Here is a 7,217-nt window from a genome sequence, read left to right on the forward strand (position 1 = left end):
AAAGAGACAATGCGTAAACTCCAAGTAGCATATAATGACTGCCTGAGGATATTACTGAAAAAGCCCAGGAGTTGCAGTGCTAGTAAACTATTTTGTGACTCAGGACTATGTACTTTACAGGCTCTCTTGAGGAACCTAATGTTTAAGTTCATATGCCGTTTGGATAAGTCTGAAAACACATTATAATGATTCTCACAAGTGCCAGATATAGCTCTGTCCGATACCAATCATATACTGTATGTGGAAACATTGGTATGGCTGCCTTTTAAGACTGTCATGACATAGTTTGTATATGCTTTGGCATCATTGCTGTTTTTTTATTTCTTCTTTTTCCTGCACATTTTATTTCTATGTATATGTTGTGTGTCTGCCTATTGGGCCCTGAGCCTGTAATAAAGTTTATACATATATATATATTATCATATCGTATCATATCATATCATATCATATCATATCATATCATATCATATCATATCATGTCATATGATATTATATGATATTATATTAAATTATATTAAATTATATTGTATTATATTACGTATATATCTATATTATATTATATTAAGAGGGTCTACTACACCTGACTATGTCACAGGGTTATTAGATAATACAGTAGGGAATAGATTGCACTCATTCTTTTTCTTTTTTCTTTTTATTCATTCACCGCCGGGTCAGATGTTTCGTCTGCAAGAGCCTTCATCAGTGTAACACAAACGTCTGTCTCACCCTGTGATGAATGAATAAAAAGGAAAGAAAAAGGAAAAAGAAAAAACTGAGTGTGATCTATTCCCTACTTGTTTGATTACTTCAGAGACGCACCAACACAGAGGAAGGGAACGAATCTATAATATAAAATACTTTACTGGTGGTGAAGTGGCACATCACACTAATGCACTGTGTATGGACTAACGGTACATGACCATGGGGACCCAGAGAGTAGGTTTTATTGTCAATTTCTTTACATGCACTGGTCATACAAAGAATTTGGAAAGCAAGAAATGTAATTTCAAATTCTTTGTATGACCAGTGCATGTAAAGAAATTGACAATAAAACCTACTTGACTTGACTTGACTTGACTTGAGAGCACTGCAGATCCAAAGGCCTTGATGGTGCAAAACCACTTCGGATATGAATGCCACATTCCGGCCACATGAATGCCCGGCATTGTTGAATTGAGACACTGAATATCTAGATCAGAGTTGTTGTGAGTAAATGGACTGCATTTATATAGCATCTTTCCACTTCATCGAGCACTCAAAGCGCTTAACATTGTATGCTTCACATTCACACATTCACACATTGGTGGCAGCGGCTGCTACAAAGGGTACCACCCGGCCACCAGGAGCAATGTGGGGTTAAATATCTTGCTCATGGACACATTGATTGGGTCAGGCAGAGTGGGTCTCAAACCTGTAACCTTCTGGTTACCAACCAGGCTCCTCTACCACCTGAGCCACCACCAGCCCAATAATAAACTAATGCACTGTGAATGGACTGACACGCTGTTGGAACTGTATTTTATTCTTTATGAGAGCAAACATGTTGCCTTGGCACAAATGTGCCCTTTCACATTCAAGAATCCCTGTTCAAGGCTAAGCAGAAGATTACTGGACTGTGCGAGGACTTTATCTGTACCAGAACAATGGAATGCCCAAACACAACAGAGTTGCATCTCCACATGGCAGGCCAAGGCCTGTGTGTTCGTTGCCTGATTATCATAGACTTGCAATCGAGATTCGATCTGCAGCGCCGCCGAAGGTGTTGCGTCACTAGGAGGGCGCAGCCTGGCTAGTGTGTTCGTGTGTTTGTGTGTGTGTGTGTGTGTGTGTGAATGAATTAATCTCTATCCGGGTACGCCCCCTTTTCCCCTTAGCGGATAGAGATAATTGTAATCAGGGACAATCTTTCAATAAATATGGCTTGGAGATATTTCAGTGTTAGAACGAGTGGGGAAAATGGTAACTGACGGTTCTCCCCATCCGCTCTCCAAGCCGGCTTGAAACTTAATTAAGGATTCTCTGTGTCTTTCATTTCAGGTCTTTCATATTTACAAATGTTAAGGGTTTGAACCTAACATTTAATTGGTCCTTCGAACCGGATCCCAAGATACCCGACGATTCCAGCACGCGAGGAGGGAACCAGGAAAGTCTGTGGCCACAGCACTAAGACCCGTTTCCGGGACTGGTCTCTCCCTCGCAGGCTGGGATCCGACGGTTGACGGGAATCTTGAAAAGACCAGAGAATCGTGAGTAGGCCTACATTTTTATTTTTATTTAAAAAGGATTGAATGAAAAAACGGTAAAATAAGAGAAAACAAAACCCTGACAATTCTAGACTCTATCAGGTAAAAAGGGAGGGCAGACTCCTCTGTGTTGTTGAACAAGTTAAAATCTGAAGACTACGTAAAGTAAAGTACGTAGTACGAGTACGAGAAACTAGTACGAGAAACTAGTTTAAATTCTGTGTTCTCTGCGTTGAGAGAAAGTGTGCGTGAAAGGATTCGTATTACCACTCGGTAATACGTTTCATACCAATACAACAAGGTCCAAATAGCGAGTCTTTGTGGAAGCCTGTATGCAAGAAGATTCCACCTGTGAGGTTGAAGTGAATCTTACCACAAACGATCGTTGATCGCTATCTTGTTGAAAAGTGTATCCAACAATAGAGGCACTGTAGGTGTTGTGACGTTGGACTAAATTCATAGAGACAAAATGGGGGGCAGTAACAGCAAAAGAAGTGAAAAGTTCCTTGCTGAAATGCAATGCAAGGACTGGAAAATCGTGCATAGAGAAAATCCTAGTGCAGTAGCACCGCTGTGTTACTGGGTAAAAAACTATGGGTTTAATGGAAAATTGTCTACAACAAACCTAACATTTATGGCCTGGCCAGCAGGGCCAACAGGAACACTACAATGAACACCAAAACTATCACGGCCAACGTCGAGGCCAACACCAAAATTCCTGACTAGACCGAGAGCACCAGTATCGACCGTACGGGCATGGCCCCTCGGCCGATGACTGGTTTGATGATAATGAGGAAACGGACGGGGATGTGGAAGAGGTAGACGTCGTTCTAAACTTAGAGGGATTGTTTTACCAAGAAAAAATTAGACCTGAAATTACCCTTCTGGTCCAAGGGACCCCCGTACGTTTCCTCTGTGACTCTGGTGCTAAAAAAAAAAAAAAGAGCAAATGACAGCCATTTGGATTACTCACTGAGCAGTTAATGTCTCAGATAGCCTACCACATAATAATAATAATAATAATAATAATAATAATAATAATAATAATAATAATAGTAATAATAATAATTGTATTTGTATAACACTGTGTCATACAAGGCAAGTAATATGGATATCTGTTTGTCTGTCTGTGTGGGCCCTATTTGTTGTATGAATTGTCCTAGTGGGACACCCCACTGTGTGTGTGAGAAAGATTGTATATGTGTCTGTGGAGTGTACGTGTGTATCTGTGGAGTGAGTGCCTAAATATGTCTGAGAGTGGAAGAAATTTTTTTTTGAGTGTTTAGTGGAGGTACTCTATTGTGTTCAGAGTTAGCTGGAGCTTGGGAGTGCACATGTTGAAACAACATTTTTAAAATAAGAATAAGCCTTTTATTTTATTCTACAATTCAACTTTGAGGTGTAGGATTTTGTCATGATTTTGTTTTTCCACACATTCTTACCCATTTATTTTTGATTAGGAGAAAACGGGGTTGTGGAGTTATGTTGTTTCTTTACTATTTTCAATTGAAAGTTAACATGTTAATGTTTAAGCCTTTAAGACATGGCATTATAAATTAGCTGTTACCAGAATGGCAATGACCAAGTCATAATGTATTACTAAAGGCCCCGTGCACTGTCATGGTAGTGTAGTGTAGTTGCAAAAGAGTTTGCTTTCATGATTTACAGTACCAGTTCAATAGACGCTTTTGCACACCTCTGTAGTTGGGCAGGTGCGTAGGATGTTATCCCAGCCGGGTTGTCAATGAAGTGAAAAGAAATCCCGCACACTGTCCGTTCCACCAACAAACTTTAATACAACGTTTCGGTCATCCGACCTTCTTCAGGTAAAGTTACCTAACTTTACCTGAAGAAGGTCGGATGACCGAAACGTTGTATTAAAGTTTGTTGGTGGAACGGACAGTGTGCGGGATTTCTTTTCACTTCATGATTTACAGTACCAAAATGTCTTTGTTTCTTCTAAAGAATAGATGAAGCTTTCTCCTTGTTCTTATTTTTTTTTTAAAAGAACAATGGGTTTGAGATCTTGAAATAACGCAGGCGTTATTTGATGGCCCAAAGGTGCTGTGAGTAAACCTAATTTGGACCTGGTCTGAGAGTTAGGTCACATGTGCTGAACATTTCTAGAAATTTAGGTTGTCATTTTGTTTTGATTGACGTTTAACTATGACTTATTTCTTTGTTTTATTTCATCGAATTTCTTGCCTTATTATGTTCTATTTTGATGAGTTATTGATCAATGGATCATGGGTTTGGTTTAATTTTAATGAATTAATAATTTTAATTTTAATGGTTTATTTTAATGACTGGAGCACAATGTTGACTCTGATAAACTAGCAAAAACTAGACTCTGAATACACAGAGGCGCTTGACAAAATCACCCCAGCAAAGATAACAGTGTCCTATGTGTAGATGTTTACATTAGCTCGGATAGATATTAAAAGGCTCAGAGGCTCTCTCTAAGTAGCCCAAGGTCTTCTGCAGGCAACCCTTATCAGACACAGCAGGCCCAACAATCAACATTCAAATTTCTGTGGCAGAGACAGAAAGACATTTTATATTGAAACCTCCAACAGTGTATGCTAAACCACCTGTTTGTCACTGAAAAGACAATAAGAACTAAAAAAAACTGAACACCGACCTAGATAAACAATACCAAAGCTTAAAGTTATGTTAAATATCTATCATTGTCATTAGTTTAATAATGTAAGTGTGAACATTGCTTCACATGGTGTGTGATGAGACATGTCAATGTTCTCTATTTGCTTTTAAAAGTTTGAATTTGATGACGTTGGGGTCCTTATATTTTCATTTGTTTGATTTATAAACAAAGAGACAGTTGTCTAACTCTGTCTTTTCATTTCAGTCGTCAACTTGCAATCAAAGTGAAAACTGATTGCCAATAAGGTTTTAGTTCCGTTACAAATGTTTTATGTAGCCGATACATGAAGTCAATCATTTTTTGCTCTGATTTGATTTCAAATTGATCTGGCTTGAGTGTACATGAAAGAAAGTTGTTTTCCCTATATTTTTTTTGTTCTTTGAGGAACAGGCCTAATTATGGAAACGAGCTGAAACACAGCTGATGTGAATGGAAGGAACCTAGACAATACCAATGATTGCTAGGTTAAGTGAATTTTGTTTTTAATTTGATGAGTTTCACAAGATTTTCCCAGAGTTTGTTTTGTTTCAATTGGGTAATAATTTTAGTTATAACACTTGATAAAATGACAACTGTTATTTTTTTTCTTTCTTTCAAACCATGAAAAGTTTGACCTAAAGTTAGACAAGGTCTGACCTTTGTACCTTAGATAAAGGGTCTGTCCGGTTGTTTGTTTCATTTTTCGTTTAAAGTTGCGTTTTTTTTTACAATGGCAGTTGTGTTTTCTTTCTTTTTATCTCTTACATTTTGATTGGTTTATCTAGTGATCTGTATGTCTGGGTGATGACAGATTCTCAAATATTACTCATACTCAATTTTTTTTATTTTTACAAAATACATTTTTGAATGTACTGACATTATTGGCAGGAGTTGGGCTAGGCCCCTATATCACCATGACCTCATGACAAAAGGACAGTGAGGACTGCATGCCAATATATTTCAGTTCTGTTACAAAGTGATTTATGCAGGCCTAACTATCATGTAAAGACAGCCAATACTATGGGTATAGTCATTTTGTACGGCATGCTTAATGTTTCTTAATGTTTCTTCTACATTCTATATTGGATGAACTATGTGGTCAACACCACATTTTGTCAGTTTGCGTTTATCGCCTATTCTGTAAGGAACTGTAATGTAAACGTGAGCCACAATAGTCAGTGTAAAAAGTGACACTTTTTAAGCCCGCTCATAGTGGCTAGGTTTTTGTTTGCGTCTGTGTAATTGCCATGGCATGTCTGTCGTTTGTTATTTTTCATGTAGCGTTCCCCTGCACTCAGACACTACACCGGCAAGCTAATTGCATGTTTCCCCATTGAACCGTCAGCAGCATCTGCTCGGTGAGTTTGAACATAGCGACACACACTACAAACCACAAACACAGTTTTACCGTTAAATGCAGTTTAATTTTAACACCCTAGCGAACAGTAAGAGGCCAACTGATTCTGCTTCACTCTTCATCCCTTTGCAATATTAGTTCTACTCACATCAACACTGATTTCTCCCTGGTCCGTCTGGCATGGATTCCCCGTAGGAAGCGCGCACCTCGGGTGAGCTGTGTTTTTAAGTTCCACCTTGGACTAGGGAAAGTTTAATCGCTGTAGGGGTGAGTGTTTGTCTTACGTGATGTTTATGTGATTTATGTTTACTGTGGGGATGGGAAATGTAATTAGGAATATTTACTGATGTTTGTTATGTATTTTAATGGTGATAGAAATGTTTACATTTTTAATATTCACTTTGAATATTGTTTTTGTTTTGTTTATGAATTTGGGTTAATGGACTTGTCCAATCTTTTCCAACTGCATTCTCATTGGTAGACTAAGCTCAGCAGGTATTTGGCCAATAATGTAATTATCATTTCTCCTATCTCTGTCAATTATTGAATTCCTAGCTTTTGTGTTTCAGCCAATCATTGCACTTTGTTTATTTTGAGCTTAGCCAATCAGAGGGTAATTGGAGGGGTATTTAGAGGGTTTGGTTTTGTTTCTTTTCAGTCTGGAACTGGCTCTGAGAGAGGTGAGATCTTTGTCACTCTGAACTGTGAATGTAAAGCATTGTTGCTGCAACTTGTCGTGAGGTTGCCTCCAGTTCTGTTTATTGTATTTATCTTTAATTATGCCTATGATGGCCCGTTTTGTTTTCCTTTTTGAAAGTCTTTTGTTTTGCATTTTGAGCACTTCTCGGCACTGTAAATAAATCCTCACGATCATTCACTTTTAAAACCTCGTTCTCGTCTGACTCATTTGGTGGTGACGCTTAGTGGAAGTGGAGCGGCAACGTAACACTTTTCACAGTCAGATACTGACCAGAGT

At 38.4% G+C, this 7,217-nt stretch overlaps 1 pseudogene; it reads right to left on the reverse strand.

Moving 5' to 3' along the window:
• The window catches only part of LOC134467117 (fibronectin type 3 and ankyrin repeat domains protein 1-like), a 52,373-nt pseudogene that overhangs the window by 10,250 nt on the left and 34,906 nt on the right, over nucleotides 1-7,217 (reverse strand).

Source organism: Engraulis encrasicolus, chromosome 17, assembly GCF_034702125.1.
Source record: "Engraulis encrasicolus isolate BLACKSEA-1 chromosome 17, IST_EnEncr_1.0, whole genome shotgun sequence".
Classification (NCBI taxonomy): Eukaryota; Metazoa; Chordata; class Actinopteri; order Clupeiformes; family Engraulidae; genus Engraulis; species Engraulis encrasicolus.